The 14,722-nt window shown below is 39.1% G+C and overlaps 1 protein-coding gene across 1 annotated transcript in view; it reads right to left on the reverse strand.

The window, feature by feature from the left end:
* TRPC5 (transient receptor potential cation channel subfamily C member 5) overlaps positions 1-14,722 on the reverse strand; it is a 177,037-nt gene that overhangs the window by 143,788 nt on the left and 18,527 nt on the right. The window lies entirely within an intron of this gene.

The following is a 14,722-nucleotide window of genomic DNA, read 5'->3' on the forward strand; positions in this document are numbered from 1 at the left end:
TGAGCAGCAGAGATTGTAGGAATATTTGAAAAGCTAAAGACAACCAGTAATCTTAATGACCATGCCACTAAATCAAGCACAGGGAACTGAAGAGAAGATAACCTCAAATGGTTACAATGACTTTATATGTATGTAGGATTTCAAGAGACCAAAGACCAAAGCCAGACAGTGTTCCTCCAACTTCCTGCAGGTCCCAACAAGGTAGAGAGAATTTATTAGGAAGAAGTACTCTGTATATGATAACCTCTAGGCTTGGGGGAGGGGTTACCAGTAGCAAAAGGACCTTTGATAAAATTGCTATGTCCATGATGTGATGCTTGGTGTAAATAGCAGATGTAAGTGAAAGGTATGGGTATCCAGGAGCATCTCTGGGTGAGTGTGCAGAGCCTGATCAATGAAGAAAAAAAATCTTTCAACTTTAAATGTGTATTTTGGGATCCAGTCTGTTCTCAGTCTAATAGTGAAACTGAGGCAGCTCACTAGACCCACAGAAGAGTCTCAGTGTACTAGGAATCTAGAGCTAGAGAATGAGGAGGACCAGAATAGTCACAGAAGACCTCATTGAGGTCTTTGAACTGATTATTCAAAGCACATATAGGATTCCAGGAAGTTATGAAATATTGATCTTAATACACTTAAAAAAAAACAGTTCCAAACACTTATTTTAACTGGGGAGAACATTGAGATGGATAATTGAGATTCTCACAGAATAGACAAATATTGTTTTAATAAATTTTTTTACTCTTTTTTTTTTTTAAGAAACTCACAATTGCTGGAGAACTGACAAAAGGATAAGTTACGGTTTTTGAACATCTTTGCCTCTTTCCCATCTTGGATGAAAGATCCCAAAAAGGAAAGTGGCCAGAAAACGGAGTGGGGGAAAGGTGGAGGAGAAAGATGGGGAGGAGCTTGCAAGAAATCTGTTTCCTTTAGGGAGTGGTTGTACCAGCCTCCGAATAGTTGAAAGCTGGTTGCACATTGGTCATCAATTGCTTAGATAAAGAAGTAGTAAACATTGTTAAACATTTAGAGGGAGTAGCTACAAACCATAAAGCAGGAAGTGAGCAACTGGCTCATAAAGTAAATTGGACAGAATAATCACAGAAATTAAGTCTACAGGCTAAGGAAGAAGTACGTCTGAGTGGGCCTGGTAATGAACATAAATAAACACTACAACCAGCATAAAACCTAGAGGTGGGAGAGATGGGAGCTGAAATCTGAGAATTTACCCCTTCTCAGTGAGGAGGGGCATTCCTCACTCTCATGATCTAGATGCAGGAGGTGGGTGGCGTACGGAAAAATCCCTGTGTTAGATTGGAAGTATGCGCATGCTCTCTATGTGGTGTTCTTCCAGTCCTTTCCCCTCACTTCCTTGCTCTTTCTATTTCTCCTACTCTTTTATTTTCTTCTTTCTCTAAATCAATGCTGCCAGGTCTGTCCAAGACACACAATGGTACTTGTGAATATTGCTTACCCCCTCTTGTGTTATGGAGCTGAAAGGTTTCTGCCTATGCCTAGAATATGAAATGCTTTCTGGAGCCATCTGATTCCATTGTCTTTTAGTGCTCACAAGGAGCCTCTGATTCTCTATTTGGCTTTCTGGGTACGTGACACCAGAGATGAAATCTTTTCAAAAGAAAAACTGGTCTTCAGTGACCAACCATGTCCTCTCACCTAGATTGCCTTTTCTCCTCCAGTCAGCCTTGTCATTCACAGGTTGCCACACTTAGCTCATTCATTGCTCTCTGTGTGTATATTCTTGTTCGATCCCCTATGTGGAATGGTCTATCCCAATTTCTCAACCAGTCAAGGGCCATTTAAAGCCATGGTTTCTTTAATTGCTCCTCCTCTTAACTTGATCCCATCCCTTACTGACCACCTAGATGTTGTGGATACTAGGTTACATCTAAGACTTCACTTTTCTGATACTGACATATATTTTTCTCTAATTATTTCACATATCTTTCTTGGCTCCTCAGTGAGCTTGTGAGCTCTTTGGAGGCAGAGCTGTCTTAGTGTGCTCTTGTTTTCCCATAGCATCTAGCACAGTGCTAGACACAAAACAATCACTCAGCAAAAAGGAATTAAGTTTCCTAATTTCAAATTAAGAAACTGATTCTCATTTACAACCCTCGCTCTCACAATTTGAGTCCATGTGAGCTAGTTTCCTTGTGTCTTTCCTTCCAATCTCTAGCTGAGAAGGTAGACATTTCAAGACTCTAAGGAGGGTTAGCAGATGGGCTTTATAGGGAATACCCTGAAGTCACAAAAACCTAGGACAGTCCCTGCCTGTCATTTTCATAATTTTATTAGTTCAAAATGGAGACTGACCCAGACTATAGATTTCTACTCCTCTTCTACCTTCTGTTTTGCCTCTCTTCATCCTGCTGTGTTTCCCTTTCTAGAATGTGCAGGGACTAGACTATCATCAGGACAGCCATGGTAAAGCAAGAGAGATTCTATAATGAGGGTCAGAGGTTTCTGATAATAATCAGGACTTTATGATATGGTCAACAACAGAAGCCAAACAGATAATAGGTAACAAAAATGAAGGCTAGGTGTGGATTCATATGCATAATTTTGATGAGTAAATGGTGAGAACTGGTGAACTGTAGAGCACATACCTTCTCAAGAAGGTCATCTGCTGCTCGGCTTCTTGTAAAATTGTTCTTTTAAGCACAAACGAGGGTCCAGTGTTGAAATTTTTCAATAGAAATCAGAAATATGGATTTTGGGGGTAGAAATTCTTAGTTTTAAATGTTGGCTCAAAAAAGTTATAGCATGCAGGCCAAACAAAATACATATGTGAGGCAATTTAGGCTTGAGTGAGTCCGTTTGTGACCTTTGAGCTAGCATATAAACTGGGAGACTAAGGAGGGTTGGGAGAGGAAGCTGGATTAGGCAGGGCACAGATGAGGAAAGGCCTCATTTGCCATGTTAAGGAGCTTAATGTTATCTGTTGGCCATAGGAAACCACCAAAGAGTTTTAATCAGGAGAGGGGCATAGTTGAACAAGTGTTTTACAAACATCAGCTTGGCTAAAGTGTGGGGAATTGGCAGTGGTAAAGGTGCTGCTAATGTTTCATAAGCAGCTTTCCGTGAAAAAGTCTTGATTTGTAGTGTTTGCCAATTCTGTGGTGTAAAATAGTCCTACTGTGGCCAATTTCAAGCTCCCAATATGACATCATGAGACATAGAATTGGGAAGAGGTGCACATAACCAGTATAACCAGTTCTCATCAGCTGATGTAAGCTAGCTCCAACACACTATTGGATGAGTTTCAGAAAGATTAGTTAAAATATATCACTAGCCCAGGTGAAGAGATGGTGAGATCTTAAACTAAATAGTATTTCTAGAAATAAACAGGAAAGAACATATTTACGACATTCATTAGATGCATCAGGTCATACTGGAGGTAAGATAAATTAAGGAGGTAAGGTTTCTGGTTTCCATGCCTGATTGAATGTTGTGTCATCAATTGAGATAGTGAATACAGGAGGAAGAGCAGGTTTAGGATTTTTAAAAAGTTGAATTTTGGACATGTTGAGTTTGAAGTACCTATTGCTGCAACGGTAGCAGGAAATTTTATAGCCTTACCGTTTATCTTGAAAGAAAGGTCATGGCTGAAAATGTAGATGTGATAGTCTTTAGCCTATAATAGTAGTTGAAACCAAGAGAATGGATGGGATAAACCTCTGCCTACCCTAGCTCCTCCTTAGCTGGGCCTGCTGATCTACCCCAAGGATTCAGCCCAGAGAAACCGAGGCTTTGAAGTAGGAAGCACTCAAGTGGCAGGGCTCAGCCTCCTCCATTCCAAATTCCAATCTTTGGGGACTTGCATTATGGTACTCTCTTTTTTCTGTTAGTTTCTAAATCTCAGCTTCTTCCCCACCTTAGCACTAGTTTGTAAAACAAGATTTTTCTCTGGACCCCTAGTCCAGAGTTTCTTTTCATGTAATGAGCCTAATAGCTTAGGTCTAGTATATTTTCTGTATTATCAGTGCCTTTGATTGTGTTTGAGAGTTATTTTATAACCCTGTAAATTGTAATGCAAATATCTGGCAGAATATAATTGATTATTGCCTTGTGAATCTGTTTGTAAATTCTTTCCATCTATTTGTAAATTTCTTTCAGCATTCCTGATGGCCTTGGTAATCAACCAGGGCACAGGACCACGTGAGGGCCAGGATAACTAGATTGACGTCAACTATATGATAGGCTTCAATACAAATGACCATTTATTATTTTATGATTTTTCTATTGGGCATTGATTTTGATAGAAGCACATCTGTCAGCAAAACAAAATCAGAATGAACAAAAAGAGGGTCTTTCATGCAAAAAGAGGAGCTGAGTCCCTCTATTTTGTTTTAAGTAGTTTATAGCCATACGATTGAGAAGTAGGTTTATTGCCGTACAATTGAAAATTGGTAGATATTATTGAGAATCCCAGTTTAGGACTAGAAGTCCTTGGGTGATAAAAATTAAGCTCAGTTGGTTCTCAGAGTGTAAAGGAAAATTATAAAAGGGTAATTCTCACCATTACTCTCAAAAGCAGTGTGAGATAAACCTGAATAAAGAAAATGGCCTTTAAATTGGCTCGTGATAGGTAAGAGACCTTTTTTAAAAGGTATAAAGGAAACCAGACCAGAAATCCAGAAGCAAAATTCATGTTAAATAATGTCAAGAGTACTCCTTTTGCCAATTATGATTTTTCATTTCATGCTGTGTACACATGCCAAATGATGTTTTGTTTTAAAGTCATGCAGTTCATAAACAGGCATCAGACTTAAGGGTTATATGATTGGAGGACAAGGCTTGAGAGAGGAGATTGTGTCACAATTATGAAGCAATTATTGATCCTCACTTTCCTGCTTCTCTTAGTTATTCACACATGAGGCAAGCCTGGCAGAGCTGGTACTAATCTCCAGAGACAGAATACTACTGTTCAACAGCTACTTTAAATATGGGCACAGTCCTTGAGGGGGGGGGGCGTGTTAATTTCTCTTCGCATGGCTATCTTCGATCTTTTCAGCAAAGGAAACATTATAAGGATGTCAACTGCTTTCCATCTTCCAAATCTCCAAATAGTGGTAAAACATCTTCAGGGTTGAATTTTGCATATCTGGTCCTGCTGCTTGCTGTTACATAGAGACATTTGGTGTATAGTTAAACAAAATACAGTGAAAATAGGAGGCCATTATGCGGGACAATCTGAGTTTCTCCAAGCTCAGAGTTAGGAGAAAAAATGGGTTTATGATCTGAATTATCCAGTTTGGTTTTCTGAAATGCACATAGTAGCTTTCCAAGTTTTCTCTTGAAGACTACACATGAGAAAATGTACTTAAATTGCAGCATGGAGAAATTCAGGAGACCTAAAATATAAGATCTTGCTCAGTGACTGGCTCAGGCCCATGGACCTTACAACCTAGATTTCTGTCTCTGAGGTACAGGAGGAGCTGTTGGAGGAGAGCAGGAATTATTTCCATACTATCAATTTCAAAGTTATTATAAGACCACAGATGAAAAAGGGTTTTCTGGAAGCTAAGCCTCCCCGCATATTCGATCACCTTTGTTGCTCTTTTCTGTCGATAGACAAACAATCCCCTGCATCTATGGAGCCTTCCAAGAGCTAGGTGTTGTTTCCTTCCCCACTAGAAATTGGGGTTGGAATAGTCAAACATCTAGGGGCCTCAATCACTATCACCCTTGCAACTTGTCAACACTTGCAGGGCAGGGTTGGAAAAGACCTTGGAGATGACATAGTCCAACCTCCTAGTAGATGTTTAACACTTTTTGGTAACACTCCTGCCCAATAACCATTCTGCCTCTGCTCAAACATACTCTGCAGGGGTATGCCATTCCACTTCTATCCAATGATGAGATTATGTTTTTGAAATTGGATGGCCACATTTTATTCTTCCCCATCAAACACTACTCAGCACTTTCAGGATGCTCTCTCTAGTATGAGACTCTTTATTAAAAATGTTTTTCTCAGAACAATAAGTGTTGGTGAGGATGCAGAGAAAAGGGAACCCTCAGACATTGTTGGTGGGATTGCAAATTGGTACAGCCGCTATGGAAAACAGTCTGGAGGTTTCTCAAAAATTAAAAATGGATATACTTTTTGACCCAGCAATTGCACTTCTGGGTATTTATCCAAAGAAAACCAAAACAATAATTTGTAAAGATCTATGTACCCCAATATTCATGGCAGTACAATTTACAATAGCCAAGATTTGGAAGCAACCTAAATGCCCATCAACAGATGATTGGATAAAGAAGTTGTGGTTCATATATTCAATGGAATATTACTCGGTCATTTAAATAAATGAAATCCCACCATTTGCAATGGCATGGATGGACCTAGAGGTTATTATGCTGAGTGAAATAAGTCAGAGAAAGATAAATACCATATAATGTCACTTACTTGCGGAATCTAAGGAACAAAAAAATACTAATAAAAAACAGACTCACAAATATAGAGGACAATTTGGTGATGTGGGGGTTGGGGGATTCGGAGAATGGGGTGAAGGGTTAAAGAAGTACAAATTATTAGTTGATAGATGGTCACGGGGATGGGGAGCATGGCATAGGGAATGCAGTTAGCATTAATATATTTGTTAGGTGGAAAACCAGAGGGGAGAAGGAGAAATTAGGAAGATCATTTTATAAACTATATAAATGTCTAACCAATGTACTGTATACTTGAAACGAATAAAGAAACTAATTAAAATACAGTAATATGGTTCAAAAAATATTTTTCTGAGTAATTATGTGGCATGCAGCAAGCAGTGAGAATGTACTCCTTCCTATTTCTTGACTCCATCTTTGTGGTAGTGTCAGCCATGGCTGTGGTTGGTTCAATAGCCAACATGCAGTTCTTTGTCCATGTCCAGGAGCTATATACCCTTGAGGTCACTGGCCAGGAGACAGTTGCCCAGGTCAAATCTCATGGAGCCTCTCTGGAGGGCATCACCCCAGAAGATCAAGTGTCAGGCACACTTTGGAGGATGAGTCTACCCTTGGCCAGTGTGGGGTGGAGGACCTCACCATGCTGGAAGTAGCTGGCCATGCACTTGGAGGTAAAGTCCGGCCTGTGCTGGGAAATTGAGAAGTCAAACTCCTAGAGTGGCCAAAAAGGAGGAAAAACAGGGGGAGGAAAAGGAAGAGGAGACAGTTATGGGCTGTGTCAAGTGGGATGATGGTACTACATCCCTTCATCAATGTTGTGCCCACTTTTGGCAAGAAGGGCACCGATGCTAACTGTTAAGTCCTTTGTGATACTAGTTTTCTTTAAAAAGCTACTCAGTTCAGTCAAAAAAAAGAAGAAGGAGAAGAAAGAGAAAGAGTAGAGGGGTGGAGGCAGAGAAGAAGAAGAAGAAAAAAAGGAAAAGAATGCTTTCCTGTCCTGTAGTTCATTCCCTCTAGGAACAAGAATAGCTTCTCACTCATCTGATCAACTTATGAATGCTGCTGCACTCAAAGGTCTTTCAGGAAATATTTCAGCCTTGTTCCAAAGAAGGAGTTCAGGATTGAGAGTATTAGCTCAGTGTTCTTATTTGACCATACTGTTCTGTCTGGCTATTGGGTTGTGTTCTCCAATCCTGAAGACCAAGGGGGATAAAAATGACACTACCAGTTGAATCATTTAGTTGAATTTATGAATTCAAGCTTCCTCCTAGGTACTTTAAAGGAAAAAGTAGTGACAATGACCGAAGAATGATTTCCATTTAAAGAGAACCTCACTCATTTAAATCACTTCTTCTAAATAAGATCTATAGCATTTTCTCCCAAATAAGTTCCAGGATCCAGAGAACACTTTCCATTCTCATCAGACGAGCTATTACCCAGAAGAGCTTAGCACTGACAGCAGAATATGCAAGCCCACCTTGTCCTGCTTCCTGATTTACAAATGGAAAAATCTAATTTAGAAATCATGGCAGTCTGCGGTTAAAATGATAGAGGCTTTAACACAGGAAGAAAGAAATCAGGCTCTCAACAAGGAAGGCAGAAAAAGAATGATGCCAAGGCCAAGCTGGGGCTCACCACTGTGTGTTCCCTTAGTAGTCCAAAGGAAGGTTATTTGATTAGTAAAAGCTGTGAATTATGACCACATCTGTATCATGGATGAATGTGTCAGATCCAATGCTAGAGTCTGTTGGTTTCAAACTAAATAGGTTTGGTTATTAGACACAATATATTTTCTTTTTAGAGGACATGTTTTAATGGTCTCCTGCCTAAATTGCACTAACCTGGAGTCAAAGGTATTGTCACTTAGACACTCATGTGTCATCCTACCTGATGTCTCTAGATCCCTGCCATCTAACAAGACAGACTTACTTCATGGGGTTAATGTAAGTCTTTTGAGGGGCACATTGGCTATTTTTTTTAGAGCAAATAGCAGATCCTTAAAATAACAAATGTTTGATTGAAAGAAGTTTTGTATATCTTTAGAATGTATTTTCTTTCCACCAAGAGCTGAAGTAGAGGAAATCGTTTAGCCTATAAGATGAAAGATTTAGGTTAGATGCAAGCAAGACAGTTCATAGTGCTAGACTCTATAACAGATGACTGTAGGATGACACAAAATCACTTTGAGTGGCTTTAAAGACAGAAAAACTTAATTTTAATGTAGTGGAAGTAACAATTGAAAAGTCAGAAGTTATGAATCTTGGCTCTGCTGTAAAAGACACTCTGTTATCCTGGACAAATCTCTCCTCTGTGAGCTTTACTGCCCCATCTATAAAATGGGGAGAAGGTGGACTAGACAGTCTTTCCAGATCTGACATTCTGTTTCACTCATTCAAAAAACTATTTATGTGTGACAACATGGATGGACCTTGAGGGCATTATGCTACTGAAATAAGTCAGAGAAAGATAAATACCATATGAACTCACTTATATGTGGAATCTAAAAAAAATGAACTCAGATATGGGGAAGAGATTGGAGATTGGTGGTTGCCAGAAGCTGGGGTTGGGGGATAGGGGAAATGGGTAAAAGTGATTAAGAGGTATAAATTTTTAGTTATAAAGTAAATAAGTCCCAGGGATGTAATGTACAGCATGGTGACTATAGTTAATAACACTGTAGTGTATGTTTGAAAGTTATTAAGATAACAAATGTTAAAAGTTTTCATCACAAGGAAAAAAATGTAACTAGGTATGGTGACAGATGTTAACTAGACTTATTGTGGTGATCATTTTGCAATATATACAAATACAAAATCATTATGTTGTGCACCTGAAATTAATATAATGTTACATGTCAATTTTATCTCAATTAAAAACATTTATGGGGTAACTGCCATGTTCCAAAAGCTGTTTTGGGCACTGAAGATTCAAAAGTGAACAAAATAGGCAAAGTCCCTTCTCTAGAGAGGTGACACAAGCAACAAACATATGTCAGGTGGTGATAAGTGCTATGAAGAATCTTGAAGCAGGGCAGTGGGGGAGGTGCTATTTTTATATAAGGAGATGAAGGAAGGCCTGCCTGATAAGGTAGCACTGGAACATATCTAAAGAAAGAAAGGGAGCCAGCCGTGCAGCTACTTGGATGAGGAACATTTTAGGCAAAGACACTGAGGCTAGAACATTCCTGTAAAAGGTGAATATGGCTGGAGCAGATAGAGTGAGAAAAGAGTGGTAGGAGACGAGGGCAAAGAGCAGGGGGCTAGATATGCAGGGCGTTGTAGCCATTGGAAAGGACTTTGGAGGGCTTTGATCAGAGTGACATGGTCTGACTTATGTTTTAAAAGAGTGAATCAGTTGCTGGGAAAAGACTAGATTATGTGGGGCTGAGAGGGAAAGCAGAGAGATCAGTTAGGAGGCTATTGCAATTGTCCAGGTGAGGAGTAACGATGGCTTGGATAAGGGTGAGGTGGTAGGGTTGGTGAGAAGTTGTCAGATTCTAAGGTGATCCGGAATGATTCAAAACTTGAAATCTCTTGTCATGGACATCTCATGATATCCTCTATTCTTTGAGGCCCTTCCAGACATTATGAGTCTATATTTGCAGTTCATATACTTCAAACATGGGAAGCTTGATTTATCCCTTTTGTGAATTGCCAAACTTACTAGCTCTTCTCAAATCAATGTAGGAAAAAAAAACCCCGAGTAACACAATTGGGGCTGTTGGTAGCATTAATCTAGAGAAGGCTTCTCCTCCTTGAGCTTGTTAAGGTTGTTCTAACCCAGAGGTAAATGCCATTTTACCGACTGCTGGACAAGAAAACACTAAAAGCCTCTATATCACTCAGGGTTGCCTGATCATCTATTTTGATACTGTAGACCGAGACACGCTCAGTGTCCAAACAGATTTTTAATCTAGATGACTATGTGAGCATGGCATCAAATAAAGAATTTGGAAACTATCTTATTCACCTGATTAGTGTAGACAATTTGGAGACTTTAGACCAGAAGTAGTATAGATTCATCATGTCACATATATTTTCTCTTTTCCTCCCTACTAAGGAAATCAAGAAAATATTTTCCTGCATATTTGATACCTGCCATCTTTTTTGAAGTAGCAGTTCTCGTGCCAATGAAATCAGGGCAAGAATGGATTAAATGGATTTTTGCCATTGTTTGAGTGTTAGCACTCATTCTTCTGCTAAACACCAACCCTTCTGCCTGTTTGTGTCTCCTGTGTACTTCCCTTGGGCTTGAGGTGTAGGCCTGTCTAGTCCTCTTCTTCTGTACTGTCAAGTTGGTAAACTCTAGCTATAACGGCCATATAGATTTTCTTTCCTTTGAATAAAGATACTTAAGCACTAAACCGGAAACTTAAAAATAATGAATAGTTAAGCATGAATGCTCTTTCATCCAGGCTCTTTTATATCAGGAGACACAAAGATATTTTAAGTATCACATGAAAGAATTCTATAATTTTGTGCAAAAACGTTAAAAGATCAAGAACACAATTAGCTTTGCTCCAGACTTGCTGTAAAAGTCTGGATAAATCACTCCTCTAATAAATTAGAGTGAAATTTTTAAAGAAAGAATAAACTGCTAATGACGTTAATATACAAAAAATTTATACAAACCAGTAAGAAAAAGATAAAGTGTCTAGTAGAAAAATGGCTTAAAAGTGAATAATTGAGGAGTGATGTCAGAAGCATGGTGGCATGAGGGATCTCCCCAGGTCTCTCCCCTTGAAATAACAAGCTGAACATCTACAACTCAACAAATAACACCGAACCTGCATACAAGCACGTCTGAGAGCTCTGCGCATCAGAGTCTGGGGGGGGTAGATTGGGAGAAACAAAGGAGCTGCCGCACTTAGCTGGAGATCCCTGCAGGAGGAGGGGGTGGGGAGATTTTACTGCTGGTTCTCCAAACAGTGCTACCTGAGTAATCAGCATGTTCCACGCAGCAGAGCCCAGGGATCAGGGCAGAGAGTGGAGCTGGGACTGAGCGCAGAGGGGTAACACCTGTGTCTTAGCAGTCACCACTGCCAAGCGGGAGGCTGAGTCATGGAGCCTCGACAACCCCCCACCCCACACCAACCCAGAGCATTCCCTCCCCCCACCCCAAATCCTCTCACAGCATGGCGAAGCCCCAGGGGAATTTGCGAAACTGGTGCTGAAACCTGCACTACAGCTGGTACCAGAGACAGGCACCATTGATATAGAAGCAGGACACCTGAAACCTGGGGGACAGCAATAGGGGAAGGGAAGCAGCCACGCACACTGCAGGCCTCTCCCAATTAACCTCATCCCTAACAAGTCCGGCTGAGTCAGAAGGAAGCGGAACATTGCATCTGACTGTTGGGGCAGTAACAAGATTTCAGGGACTCTTCAGAGTCCCAGACCTCCATCGCCCTTCGTACTTTTTCATAGGGACAAAGGCCTGAGATTGAGCCGACCTGATCGTAGAGAAAGTACACAGCCTACCAGAGAGAAAGGAACATTTTTAGCCTCAAAGCAGAGACCCAATAGACTTGGACGCCACCTACTGGAAATCAAAAGAACTGCTTCTTACCAACCTGCTAGAGAGATTACTACACAATAATTTCTTTTTGTAAAACAAACAAACAAACAAACAAAAAAACAGAGTACACTCCCATTAATGCCCAGGTGGAGAAATAGTCCATCAAATGCCATGAACAACCAAGGTGACAAGGCAGCTCAGAAAGAAAGTGAAAAATCTCCAGAAAATAAGCTTAAAGACAGAAATAAGCGATTTAATAGAATTCAGGATTGCACTTCTGAAAAAACTCAATGAGATGCAAAAAATTCTGACTGACAATTCCAAGGAGTTAGAAACAAAATAAATGAAAAATGAATATTTTAGCAAGGAGATTGAAACCCTGAAAAAGAATCAAATAGAACTTCTAGAGATGAACACATTAAAAGAGATGAAGAATGAAATAGCAAGCTTAGGTAATAGAGCTGGCAAGAGGGAGGAAGGAATTAGTGATATCGAAGACAGAAATCTGGAAATGACAGAGAATAAAGAAGAGAGAGATTTGAGAATAAAAAAAAAAAAGAGCAAGAACTCTGCAAGAACTGTGACACCATCAGGAAAAGCAACATAAGAATAATGGGTATACCAGAAGGAGAAGAGAGAGAGGCCAGAGAACAGAGAGCATAGTCAAATAGTCAATGACAATTTCTCAAATATATGGAAAGAGCTGGATCTTTGAATCTAAGAAGCAAACAGAATACCAAATTATCTCAACCCCGAAAGCCTTCTCCAAGACACATTATATTAAAATTGTCAAAAATTAATGACAAGGAATTCTCAAGGCAGCTAGAGGAAAGAAGTCAGTAACTTATAAAGGAAAACCATTAGACTATCATCAGATTTCTCAGCACAAACCTTACAAGCAAGGAAGGAGTGGAACCAAATATTCAAACTATTAAAAGAAAGGAATTACCAGCAAAGCTCTCCTTTAAATATGAAGGAGAAATAAAGACCTTTCCAGACATACATAAGCTGAGGGGGTTATCCACTACAAGGCCTGCATTACAAGAAATATCGAAGGGGGTCATTCCACTTGAAACAAAAGGATAAAAAAATACATAGCTATGAGGAAGATGACCAAGAGGCAGAAAGAAGCAGGGGAATGAAACCCTTATTAAGAACAAGGTATTATAAGCTTAAGTATTACATACTGGTCAAAGGATTTAAAAAAATTATGTTCTAAAAAGAGAAGAAGATAATACTACCGCAATTTAGAAATGAATGTTCAGCATATACGGAGACAATTTGGGGCAACAAAAACAGAAGTGGGGAGGGGATAAAGATCCAAATCTGCAAAGGGGAATAGAGTTAAGGTGCACACAGAAGAAAAAGGACTACTGTGTGTGTATATCCTTTATATAAACTTAATGATAACTACACACCAAAAATTCAAAACTGAGGCATGTAACACAAAATGAGGGAACAAGGAAAAATCTGCAAAAGGCCACCAAATTAAAATAACAAACAGAGACACAAGGACAAAGAAAACAATGGAGACGCTGGGCTACCAGAAAACAAAAGATAAAATGGCTATAGGAGAACCTCATATTTCAATAATCACTGTAAATGTAAATGGACTGAATTCACCAATAAAAAGGCACAGAGTAGCAGACTGGATCAAAAAACAAAACCCAACCATATGCTGCCTTCAAGAGACACACTTTAGCTGCAAGAAAAAATATAGACTTAAAGCAAAAGGGTGGAAAACGATAATCCAAGCAAATGGTATCCAAAGAAAAGCTTTACTTATATCTGACTAAATAAACTTCAAGATAAAAAAGGTAAAGAGAGACGAGAATGGACACTTCATAATGATAAAGGGAACCATGCATCAAGAACTAACACTAATTAATATCTATGCTCCCAGTTAGGGAGCACCAAAATATATGAAGCATCTCCTAACTGAGCTAAAAGGAGAAATGACAAAAACAGAATCAGAGCAGGAGACTTAAATACCCCACTGTCAGAGATGAATAGATCATCCAAACAGAATATAAAAAATGAAATAACATCCTTAAATGATACATTAGATCAATTGGACATAATTGACATATGCAGAGCCTTTCATCCCCAAACAGCAGCTTATACGTTCTTCTCAAGTGCACATGGAACATTCAAAAGGATAGACCATATTTTGGGACACAAAACTAGCCTCAACAAATTTAAGAAGATTGAAATCATACCAAGCATATTCTCTGAGAATAATGCTTTGAACCTGGAGATCAACGCTAAAAAAGTGAGAAGAACCACAAAGATATGGAGATTAACAGCATGATACTGAAGAATGACTGGGTCAGAGAAGAAATAAAAGGAGACATCAAGAGATACATAGAAACAAAGGAAAATGAAAGTACAGCATATCAAAACTTTAGGGACACAGCAAAAGCGGTATACAAGGAAAGTTAATATTATTACAAGCTTATCTCAAGAAATAAACACAAGCTCAAATAAACAAAAATACAAAAATTAGCAACTACAGTAAAGTTTCTGGATACAAAATCAACAATCCATAGCGTTCAAAAATCCATAGCGTTCCTATTCTCTAATGAGGAAGTGTCGGAAAAAGAAGCAGAAAAAATAATTCCTTTGCAATTGCAACAAAAAGAATACAATACCTAGGGATAAATTTAACGAAACATATGAAGGACCTATATAATGAAAACTACAAGATCCTATTAAAAGAAATTGAAGAAGATACAAAGATATAGAAAGATATTCCGTGTTCTTGGATTGGAAGAATCAACATAATTAACATGGC

This window comes from Pteropus alecto, unplaced genomic scaffold (assembly GCF_000325575.1).
Source record: "Pteropus alecto unplaced genomic scaffold, ASM32557v1 scaffold107, whole genome shotgun sequence".
Classification (NCBI taxonomy): domain Eukaryota; kingdom Metazoa; phylum Chordata; class Mammalia; order Chiroptera; family Pteropodidae; genus Pteropus; species Pteropus alecto.